At 43.0% G+C, this 12,680-nt stretch overlaps 1 long non-coding RNA gene across 1 annotated transcript; it reads right to left on the minus strand.

The window, feature by feature from the left end:
* Nucleotides 1–676: 676 nt before the first annotated feature.
* LOC308586328 lies at nt 677–4,724 on the minus strand. Its single transcript, XR_014007817.1, has 3 exons — nt 4,366–4,724; nt 2,974–3,114; nt 677–1,016 (listed from the first exon to the last, which is right to left on the minus strand). It is a non-coding gene; the product is annotated as an uncharacterized lncRNA (long non-coding RNA).
* Between the last annotated feature and the right edge of the window lie 7,956 nt (nt 4,725–12,680).

The raw sequence follows: 12,680 nt of genomic DNA on the forward strand, positions 1-12,680 counted from the left end.
GAAGGTAAACGGAATTTCCGTGCGCTGCTCTGGTTCACCAGAAGTGGCTTAGTCATGCTGGCCACATGACCCGGAAACTGTACACCGGCTCCCTCGGCCAATAAAGCGAGATGAACACTGCAACCCCAGAGTCGGCCATGACTGGACCTAATGGTCAAGGGTCCCTTTACCTTTACCTTTTTAAGTCCCTCATCTCATCTTAGCTAGAGATGCACTGGCATAAGTCCCTTGCCCCAGCTCATCCAGGACTCTGCTGGGCCTCTGCTAGTGGAACTTTAGCTGATGTAATTGATGCTGACATTAAGTCACAAAGTAGGATGTTCTGAGGCACAGTGGAGCAAGGAAAGACTCAGTCTTTCCAAACTCAGTCATGTAACCTAGAGCCAAATCCTCAAAATCAGACCCACACTCACCTGCTGCCTTAGCTGGCAACAGCCCCTCCCAGAGGCTCCTGAACAGAATTTGAAATACAGCAGCTTCTTATAGTTAGGATTGCTCTCTTAATGACTAAAATGAAACAAAAGGTGAAGAAAAGCTTGGATGATAAAGAGCTAGATGCACACTGAAGGACTGAGTATGGAAGCAATTATTTTTAATCTGCTTTTAATATACAGAAAACAAGTCTAAACATTGCTTCAGCAGAGTAGGCTTGACAACAATCTATCCAGATATCTGTTTGTTTGTTAATTAACATATTTATAATCTGCACTTTCATAGAAATATATATCAAGATGGTATACAACATATAAGAATAAAACCACCAAAAAGCATTCACAAAATCACAATTTAAAGCACCCATAGACCACTAATAAATACTGATTACCGGTAGTTAAAAACAGAAAATTCATATTGCAAAGGCCCTTCTAAACTATAGTTTTCCAAAGATGTCTGAAAGAAGGAAGGGGTGTTTCCTGCTGAACTTCTGCTGGTCTGGAGTTCCACAGGCTCGGTCCATAGTAATAGCCAACTAAACCTCAGAGGCTCGAGGAACCACCAGAAGTACACCATCAGATCATCTGTGATCGAGGTGGAGCAAAAGGAATTAAATGCTGCAACAGAACTTAGTTGAATACCACTTATCATTCATTATTGGGACAGGGCTAAAGAAAGATATGTATCCTTTGCCAACCCTTGGAGTTTAGACCAACTGCATATATTGCATACAATGTAGCACTAAGTTAAAGTCACTTGGCAGTAGACTTGTTCCACTGGTGAAATATTTTGCTCTGGCACAAGATTGTTGCACAAGAGAATACACAAGCAGGTTGCTGGTAATTCTGTTGCACAATAGATTCTACAATCTGTTGTGCAACTTGTTTCTGCTAGTGCAACTGTTACACTGAATTCTTTTATTGTGCAAGAGTCTTGTTCTGGTGGATAGAGAACATTGGATACAGTCTTCTCCCTTTTCTGTTTCCATTGAAAACCTAAGTTTTATGGCTGGCCTTCAAATTTCCCCAAAGAGTTTAAGATAAATCAAGAAGGAGACTATCAGGAAGCCTGTTTAGGAATCACTGCTAATAGTCATGCCAGCTCATTCTTTCACCTGCTGTTTTATTATACTTTCTTTTGACTGGGGTTGAGGGATGTTTACCGGCTTGCAATTAAATGAAATCGTTTAGTTCTGTTCATTTTAAAGAAATTGGCTGTTGAGGGGGATGTTATTTCAAAGTCATCTCTCTGACTCAAAAGTTCACGAAACTTTCCACTTGCACTGTGAGGGAGTCTTGCAGGTGGAATATTTCATTTGTCGGAACCTGTCAGAATACGCTGAGCATGACCAAGGGTGATTTACCCATGGAAGGGAAAACAAAAGTTAACAAAAGATATCATATCTGTTATACAGATTAACAGATCTCTGCTAGCTAGCTTCCGTGGTCCTGCTGGAACTATTTCAACTTTCTGTTATGCTTTTCTATTGGAAGAATGATGGACTAGGCATTAACACAATTAACCAAAGCTGAAACCAATATTTGAGGAAATGCACCCCTATTCATCTGGATTTGTTGGTGTCACTGGCCCAAATCAAGACAAGAGATTCCCCTCACCCCCTGATTTTTCCTGGGCAGACAGTTCTCAAAGTGTGAGAAGAGATATTATTTAGCAGTCATGCAACCTTCTCTCCAATTTCTGTCCCTTGGTTAGAGTAGGGTGCACAAGTCCTCTTCAGGTGATCGCATCAAGAATTGCATAAACATAAGTTGGTGTAGGGATGAGTGGACTAGCTCTATGCCCTTCGGTACTAATGGAGGTTCCCTGAATCAGACAAAGACTTCAGTCTTGCAAATTTCAGTGGCGCCAATGTAAGGCCCCATTCCATGGGAGGGGCAGAAATTGCCTGTAAGGGTGGCATAGAAATATTGTTTTGAATCCCATGCTATGCCAGCAGGGTTCCTCTGGTGCAATGGGGCTTCTGTCTCTTCTCCTTCCTCTCTGTGCCCCCATATCTGGTCTGGAGGGTGCACCAAGCCTCCATAACTTATTTTGGCTGTGTGCAATAGGCTGAAGGGAATAGGAGAGGAAGCAGAAGTTCTGTTGCTTGCATGAAACTCCCTTGTGCCAGCGGAACTGCAGCATTAGCCATAACCCACAGGAAATTAATACATACATAGAACAATATTTGGGCTTTGCAACCCTCAAATATTATTAATGCTGTTTCAGTAAATCCTTCCCAAGGCGTATGTTCAAAGTTACATACAGCACTTGTTTTAATCTCAGAAACTTGATTCTCTGTGCATCCCCATTGTCAACTTTCCATTATTGCTATTCAGCTTCACACTGGGAGGCTGCAAGGGATAATGATTAAGACTTCATGATACCACATATTGCAGCAGCAGCAACAGGAAACCATCTCTAAAAATAGCCTTTAGTGCTTGCATTCCCTCCCCCCCATAACATGTGCTCTGAGTTGCACTTAATAAATGCACCAGACCAGAAGAATCGGCTGTAATCCACAGATTTCCAATTCTGTACCTGACAAGCCGTTTGCTTCCATAGTTGACTTCAATTTATCTGTGGGCAGGGGGAAAGTTCACTTTATTGAAACTATTCATGATTTTCTCCCCTAGTAGACTGAGGAGTGTCTGTTTGGGCTCACAGTTGCAACCTCTTCACCTACAAAGAAATAGAATAATGGTTTGTATCCAGCTCTGCCGAAGAGAAAATGCTTTTGCACTTTCCACTGATTCTGGAAGTTATTTCCTTGGAGATTCAGTTGACATAAAAACATGGCTTGAAAACTGGCTCAATACGACATTTCCCCTCACATGAGAAAATACTAAGCTTCCTAGGAAATAACATCAAGCTCACTTTTTTGAGGGGCGGGGGATTTGTTCTGATATACTTTCAGTCTGATCTTTCAACCGCTGCTCCAGTAAAAAAAAATGTTTAGCATTAGAGGCAAAGGGGTACTGTGCCATTTATTTGTTGAAAATGGCAAAGCAGTCTCAGTGCTGTGAGGTTACGTGAGATGTTGTGCCAATATGTAGGAAACCTCTATTGTATCTGCACAAAAAAGAAAAAGGGGAAAAAAATCACCCAGTAAGAATACAAGAAGTGTGTACTGGATCAGATCAATGGCCCATCTAGTCCAGAATCCTGTTCTCACAGTTGCCAACCAGATGCCTGTGGGAAACCGACAAGCAGACCTGAACAGCAGAGCTTTCTTCTCTCTTGTGGTTTCCAGCAACTGGCATTCAGAAGCATTACTGCCTCTGACCATGGAGACAGAGCATAGCCTTCATGGCTAGTAGCAATCGCTAGTTTTCTGCTCCATGATTTTCTCTAATCCACTTTTAAAGCCATCCAAATTGGTGGCTATCACTGCCTCCTGTGGGAGATTGTGTCCTCCCTCAAAGAGGGCATGTGTTGCGGTGAGACCTGGAGACTGACCTCCTGTGTTGTGGGTGGGTTGGATTGGTTTGCCACTACACCCAATTGGTAGGTCCTTCGATGTTGGCTTCAATCTGACCAATGGGGCGCAGTCCAAATGGATCGAGGGACCTATTTATACCCATGTATGTGACCCAGAGCTTCCTCTTTCGGTACGTGCATTCGGAACACCCGCCCACCTCTCCCTATGTTTAGGGCAATTTTGCGATTGACCTTGCTATGCCGTCGTGTGTCATCTGTCATTGGGACAGGGGCACGGCAGGAATTTTCCCCACTTGGCTGATTAGCTGTTGCCATTTGGGTTTCCCCTGCCACGTAGCAAATTGTCACAACTTGTAAGGTTGTGGATAGGCTCTGGTTCATGTGATTGGGATGGGAGAACGCTCTTGCCATCCCTATGTGAAGGGTATTCCATTAAAGGAATCCAGGGACTCAGTGGTTTGATCAACCCCTGAGAGAGGGTTGTGCCCATACCTGAGTCCAGGGGGGCATCTGGGTGGTGAACAGAGTCTGTTCCCAGCTTTTCACCTTCCCAGGTGTTCACCCTTGGCTGACCTATGCTGGTGCCCTGGGTCAGTGCTGCCTGCAAGAGTGCAGAGAGCTAGTCAAACCAGAGCCTATGCAACCAGTCACTTTCTGTAATCAATAAAGTTGTGGCCTAAATTCTGCCAAAAACCAAAAGTAAAATTTGAGTCATGCATGAATTTATTTAGGGGGGAGGTCTCTGGTTCTGAACACGCAACCAGTTCCATAGTTCAACTACGTGTTTAATGCTTTCTTTTATCTGTCCTGGATCTTCAGCTTCATTGGATGCCCATGAGTTCTGTTGTTATGGGGGGGGGGACACATTTCTCCATCCACTTTCTCCATGCCCTGCATAATTTCATAAATTTCATAGATCATAGAATCATAGGGCTGGAAGGGGCCACGAGGATCATCTCGTCCAACCCCCTGCAATGCAGGAATCTTTCACCCAATGTGGGGCTCAAACCCATGATTAAGAGTCTCATGCTCTACCATATGAGCTAATTTCTCTCATGTCATCTCTTACCTGTCTTTTCTCTGGAGCAAAAAGTCCCAAACAGAGGTACCTTTCCTTGATGATTTTGATTGCTTTCTGCAATTCTATGATATCCTTGTTGAGGTGAGGTAACCATTACATCATAGAATCATAGAATCATAGAGTTGGAAGAGACCACAAGGGCCATCGAGTCCAACCCCCTGCCAAGCAGGAAACACCATCAGAGCACTCCTGACATATGGTTGTCAAGCCTCTGCTTAAAGACCTCCAAAGAAGGAGACTCCACCACACTCCTTGGCAGCAAATTCCACTGTCGAACAGCTCTTACTGTCAGGAAGTTCTTCCTAATGTTTAGGTGGAATCTTCTTTCTTGTAGTTTGGCTCCATTGCTCCGTGTCCGCTTCTCTGGAGCAGCAGAAAACAACCTTTCTCCCTCCTCTATGTGGCATCCTTTTATATATTTGAACATGGCTATCATATCACCCCTTAACCTCCTCTTCTCCAGGCTAAACATGCCCAGCTCCCTTAGCCGTTCCTCATAAGGCATCGTTTCCAGGCCTTTGACCATTTTGGTTGCCCTCCTCTGGACACGTTCCAGTTTGTCAGTGTCCTTCTTGAACTGTGGTGCCCAGAACTGGACACAGTACTCCAGGTGAGGTCTGACCAGAGCAGAATACAGTGGCACTATTACTTCCCTTGATCTAGATGCTATACTCCTATTGATGCAGCCCAGAACTGCATTGGCTTTTTTAGCTGCCGCGTCACACTGTTGGCTCATGTCAAGTTTGTGGTCAACCAAGGCTCCTAGATCCTTTTCACATGTACTGCTCTCAAGCCAGGTGTCACCCATCTTGTATTTGTGCCTCTCATTTTTTTTTGCCCAAGTGCAATACTTTACATTTCTCCCTGTTAAAGTTCATCTTGTTTGTTTTGGCCCAGTTCTCTAATCTGTCAAGGTCATTTTGAAGTGTGATCCTGTCCTCTGGGGTGTTAGCCACCCCTCCCAGTTTGGTGTCATCTGCAAATTTGATCAGGATGCCCTTGAGTCCATCATCCAAGTCGTTGATAAAGATGTTGAATAAGACCGGGCCCAAGACAGAACCCTGTGGCACCCCACTAGTCACTCTTCTCCAGGATGAAGAGGAACCATTGATGAACACTTGTATCTTACAGAATACATTGAACATGCAAGTATTCAAATCACAAACGTATACAAGTCCACTAAGATGGGGAAACCAGTGTGCTACCTTCAAGATGCTATTGGGCTCCATCTCCCATATTTTCCAGGCAGCACGACCAATGAGCAGGGAAGACAGAACTTGCAATTCAGGTGCAGGGAACCTTTGGTCCTCCATATGTTGCTGAACTACACCTCCCCTCAGCTCCAGCTAGCAAGGGCAATGACCAAGGATGATGGGAGTTGTAGTTCAGCAACATATGGAGGGCCAAAGGTTCCTGACACTTGTTGTAATGCTACAAACATCTGGACTGTTGGTCATGCTTGCTGGTGCCATGGGAGTTGTAGCCCACAAAACCCAGAGAACACCATGTTGGCTTTCCCTACTCTACATTATACATCTTTCATAAAGGGTTGCTGTTTTCAATACACTCATATCATTAAAATGTCCATAGCTGCTGTTTCAATGGGTTTCACTAAGGCTGAACATTTTCAGCAGGGGGAAATAAATGCAACAAATATGAAAAGTAAATGACGGGGGGGCACTAGGGGCGCATTGGAAGATGGCTGACAATAACATCTCTCCGACCCACACGAGATAATTAAGAGGCTGTGATGGGAGTAAACAGCCTCCCGCCCCCCCAAGCGTGTGGGGGGGGACTGCCCTTGCCTGCTGTGCCCTATACCACCCCCAAATTTGTGGGGGTGGGGGCACTAGGCAGAAAGCCCTTGTGCGGATCTCGGCGCTCCTGAACGCTGTCTCTGATTCGCGCCTCTAGCTGCAGCAACTTCAAAAGAAACAATTAGGAGGAAGCTAATGCACATATTTCAAGGAAGAAGGGGGAGTAAAGACTGCTAACTGAAGAGATCTCTGATAAACAAGACGGGTCAGAGGAACAAGAATAAATCATGAGAAGACACACTAAGGCTTGGTATGTTCGGCAACGGGACTGGATGGGGGAGGGGGGAAAACTTTCCTTTCTTTTCTCTATGTGATTAACCAAGAATCCCCCCCCCACAAGTCACAAGTCAGAAATGCCGTTTAAATGACTTAAGCTGTGGATTTAAGACTGTGTGGAGATAATTTTCTAACCAAAGCATGTTTCAAGAAGATAGTGGAAAGCATAAGAGCTTTGGAATGACGCAGCAAAAAATATCGTCGCCATTTTGGCAAGTTCTGTCGAAAGACTTATGTCTGGGAGGAGGAACAGATCTGTTTTCATATTGTGGGTGAGCCTCCTCAGAGGGACTAAAGAGCGACAGATTTGCGAGATTAATAATGGAAAGAGTGCTGTTATGTATGAAAGTGATAATATATGGAAACCATCTTGATATGATGATTGGATGAATGGAAAAATTCACACAGGATTATAATTGGTGTTTACCTGCTTAAAGAGATTATCAGAAGAGATCATAAAGAAAAAAAGAAAAATATACGAACAAGATGAGATGTGGAAACAGCAAGATAAGACTGGATAGAATTATGAACATTATTTGGACAGATTTGTGGATATTAATGCAGCAGCAAGAAGATGATTGGAATCACCCTTCGGAACTTGAAATATGGGTCACCCCAACAAAAATTTAAAATTCGGCTTTGTTATTCGGAATTTATGTGATGTGATTTGATTTGATTTGATTTGTCGGTTAATAAAAATTATTTTTTAAAAAAGAAAAGTAAATGACAAATTGATTTATAGGAAGCCTTGATGAACTTATTAAGCATGGCACAAAAAAATTATTACAGATTATTAATGTCTGGTTTTTCTTCTAAAAAAACTTTATGCCATATAACTAATATCTGCTTAGAATACCAAAATAGTGTGACTAATATTTTTTTTTAAGACTTGTATCTCATGAAATATATCTGCTTAATTTTCCCCCACTTCCCAGTTTCTTTGTTTGGGATTACTGCATTAGTATTTATCACACAGAGAGCAAATTCCATTCCATGCAAAGCTTTCCTCTGTAACAGAAGAAAATAAAGTAACACGTGGCAAAAAATAAAAAATAAAGTAAAAAAGGAATGATGAAAATCAAAACAGGTTTATCTCTAGGGGTTGTTACTTGGGAATCAAACAAGGAAAAAACAGGCTATTTGTTTTGATTTATATTGTTGTGAATTTGCTGTCTGATTACAGTGAATGGGTGTATCATTATGGTTTTGCCTAAAGTGATTCTGGGTGGAAGGCAGAGATCTGATACAAAATAAACTTCATGTTCTTTAATAGCCATGGCCTCAACAGGCAATTTGTCTGCAGGGCTGTGGGGTGGGGTCTGAGACTGGTGCTTGGCAGATCATGCAAGAAAAACAGCTGGAAAAGACTGGGAGAAGTTGCTCCCATACTGTCCACTTAGTCTGGAAGTGACATCCTTCATTCCCTCAGTTTTTGCAAAGAATCCAGATGAGGTCATTGCCAACCTATTACATTTCACTGTTGTCTATGTGTGTTTTCATTTGTGATTTGTTGCAATTTACCCCAATTTGAAACACAATTGCAGTGCCAGCCAGCCCACTACAGAATGACAACATATAAGTGAGGCTTTCAGGGCTATTGTGTCTTCATAAGTTTTCTCTTTGTGACTTTTGCCCCTGTCGTTGCTTCCTGTTCCGTGGGGACACAGCATTACTGAATTGCCCCTTAATTAATTAGTTCCTGTTCCCCCAAATATTATTTTGGGGGGTGCTTTAATTACTGTTTCCTCTTTAATGTCTACTCTTTATTTTAATTCTAATTCAAATAAAACTATTTTGCACTAAGCAGAAAATAATAGAATAGGAAATTATCTTCCTCCTCCACTGGCCCAATCTAGACTACAAGGAACTGATGGATTTAGGGGCAATTCATATTAACATTGTGGGCATGCTCAGTAGAAAGCAATAAGAGACAGAAACCCAGTAAACATTATGAAAATATATTTTTTCACTGAAATGGGTAGTGCTTAGCAATATGTAACATTATAAGAAGTGCCTTGTAGAAATATCATTCTAATTTCATTTCCAGCTGACTGTAGAAGACCAATGTTTCAACCACACAAAAGGAACTTTTTGTGGAAGCAGCTAGAAGGAGGAACAGAGAAAGATGAATCAGCTTATGGCACAGGTTCACTTTTAGGGGTCGTGTTAACTTCTGCTTATGCTCACTGGTGAGGTTTTCACCTTTCTTTTATTACATTACCGTACTGCATTCCCTCCCCCGCCAAGGAGCTCAAGTTGGCATACATGGTTCTCCTCATTTTTACCCTCACAACAGCCCTGTGAGGTAGGTTAGGATGAGAGATAGTGGCTGGTCACATTGAGCTCATACCCAGGTCAGAGTCCAATGCTCTAACCATTACACCACACTAGCTTTCAATGGCCCCTTCCTCAATTTGGCATATGGCAGGGGGAGGGCCATTGGGCAGGAGTCAAATAACAGTTTACAGGGGGTTGTGTAAAAGCCTCAGCTCTGGGTTGCAGGCAGGACTTACTAGAGTGCTACACATCATGAGGGACCAGGTACCTGGATATTTGCCTTATGAGAAACCAACATCAGATAGGGCTGTGATCAATAAAAAGTTGTGGCCTTGTTAAATGTATTCCTTCAGTCAGTATGCTCAGTGGTCCTGGACTGCTTGCTCACCTGTGCAAGGGGCACAAATAAAATATTTACAAAGACACCATAAGTCTCTCCTGTTCTCTTATCCACAGCAAACAAAGCCAATTAACACTGCAAAACTCCTCGCAATATTTCTACCTAAACCCAATATTCAGAGAAGTACAAGACTGTTTTTGTATCAAAGTCTGCTAACTTAAATTAGACATACAATAAGGGAAACTGGGTGGTGAAGAACAACAGTGGCAAACCGTCTCCTCCCTAAAAGAGGGCACGTGTTGCAGTGAGACCTGGAGACTGACCTCCTGTGTTGTAGGTGGATAAGACTGGACAGCCACAACACCCGATTGATAGGTCCCTTGTTGCTGGGTTCAATCCGGCCAGTGGGGTGCAGTCCAAATGGATCGAGGAACCTTTATATACCCATGCATGGGACCCAGAGCTTCCTCTTTTGGCTCGTGCATTGGAGCACCCGCCCACCTCTCCCTATATTTAGGGCATTTTGTGATTTACTCTGCTATGCCGTCGTGTGTCGTCTGTCGTTGGGACAGGGGCACGGCAGGAATTTTCCCCACTTGGCTGATTGGCTGTTGCTATTTGGGTTTTCACCTGCCACGTAGCAAACTTGTAAGGTTGCAGATAGGCATTGGTTCAGGTGACAGGGATGGGGGAATGGTCTTGCCATCCCTATGTGAAGGGTATTCTGTTAAAGGAATCCAGGGACTCAACTTGATTAGGTCAACCCCCGAGAGGGGGTTGTGCCCATGCCTGAGTCCAGGGGGGCATCTGGGTGGTGAACATAGTCTGTTCCTGGCTGTTTGCCTACCCGGGTGTTCACCCTCGGCTGACCTATGCTGGTGCCCTGGGTCAGCGCTGCCTGCAAGGGTGTAGGGAGCTAGTCGAACCAGAACCTATGCAACCACTCACCTTCTGTAAAGTTGTGGCCTAAATTCTGTCAAAAACCAAAACTAAAATTTGAGTCAAGTGTGTCTTTATTTAGTGGGGAGGTCTCTGGGTCTGAACACGCAATAACAGCCCAGGAATAACCACCTCCTTAGCAGATTTTCTGCTAAGTAAAGCATGGAGCCATTTAGCTCACATCAGACTGGCAACTTCTTTCTGGCACAGATCATTCCTAGATTTGCATCCTGATCATTTTTAATGGAAAGTACTAGGTTTTACATGCAGCTCCTATGCTACAGCTTGCTAAAAGTGAGCAAGCCCCTTTTGAAAATAATAGTGTTCCATTATAAATACAGCGATACATTTAACTTAAGCATGTGATGTTGTGATCAAAGCTTTCTTAACCTGTGTAATCTGAAATATCCCAAATTTTCAGGCCTGGGTTATATCCTATGTGGAATGGCATGGCTGCCATTGCCCTGTGGTTGTTTCCATGCCACTCCCGCAGTCCATACAGATAAAAAAGAGCAACAAAAGGTTTTGTATTCTATAGCACTATCCTGTTGCGTGTCGATTGCACATTGCCCAGACCTCATCACTAGGAACAAAATTACTTAGTGGTTGCTGTTAACTGGATAGTCTCTTGGTCATTTTATGCAGTGATGACAGGCTTTTGCAAAGTAGGCTTCCATTTTGTTTCATTTTTATTCTTCCCCATCAGAGGTGACAAAAATAATAACTGTGCATATGTGTGTGCACACACGCGCACCTGCAAACCAGGTAAGTCAACAGCTCTAATCAGTCCACACCTGAAAGCTTCACAAAGAAACTGCAAAGAAGCACTTTTAGAAGTAGGAAGAAAGCAGGGAAAACATCAGAGTATACAGTGCTCTGGGAGGAATGGTGTCAGCTTCTCTGGAATAAATGAGAGTGCAAATGGTGTTCCTAGTGGAGAGCGTTCCTAATGTTGAAGCCGCCATGATTAAGACGGATTGTGTGGTTATGTACCACAGTAGTACTGATACGCCCCAGATACAGTAAGCAGGGAGGAATGAGGGGATGCTGGCAAATGCATGTAAATGAGGCTTAATAGTATCACCAGACTCAGAACTGGAAAAACTTCATCTGAAGCACAGTAAGCAGCATTTCAGAGCCGGGTTTCAAAATGTTCTGGGAAGTATTTACAGGATTACTATATAGCAGCAATAAGTTTCTGGAAGTATTTGGAGGAGAGCCATAAGAATAATAAAAGATCCAGAAAGCATCTCATATATGTAAATTCTGCATGGAAATATTTGGAGAGGAAAACATCAAGAGAGAATGTAGTGCTCCTTATAAATATTTAAAGGGTGTTGAAAAGAGAGAAGAGAACCATTGTTCAAAATATCTCCTGGGGATAGGCAAGTAACAGTGGGTTTTAAATATGTGAAGGTCAGTTTAGGAAAATTGCATAACTATAGCACTATTGTAATAGTGGAAGGAGACGGCTGAACTTTCTTCCTTCAAAGTTTTCAATAGAGCAATATGAACAGCTATCTTGAGGATGCTTTCGATCAGGGTTAAGCAAGATGATTTCCTCCTGATGCTGTTGAACTACTGCTTTCATCATCACCAGCCAGCATGGCCAGCAATCAGGCATGATCAGAAGTTGTAGCTGAACTAGGATCTGGGAGACCAGTGCCAGAGGAACCCCCACTTCCTGGGTGCTGAAGATTCTTTCTACCACTAAGTCACTGATAGGCTGAGATAAGGCAATCGTACTGCTCTTGTTACTTGCCTTAACCAAAACTCTAATATTTCAAATAATGGTCCTCCCATCCCCCACTTTGTTTTGTGGTTGTTTTTTTTTTGCAGGGAGAGTATCCAGTGGGAAACTGTTCAGAATTGTTTCATACATTCCGATAAGCATTAAAACCTGCTCGTGCAAATGGCAAGCTCACATGAGCAAAGTTATGATGGATTTGTTTTGATGGTTTTGACTCTGTGGCGAATCAGCAAAAGATAACCAGGATAATTAGATTGCTACAGCATGTTGTATTTAGAGCTGCCTAGGAATGTACTTCGTAAGTTGAATTGATTCAAAATGCAGCCG

The sequence above is a fragment of the Podarcis bocagei genome (genome assembly GCF_964188305.1).
Source record: "Podarcis bocagei genome assembly, chromosome: 4".
NCBI lineage: Eukaryota > Metazoa > Chordata > Lepidosauria > Squamata > Lacertidae > Podarcis > Podarcis bocagei.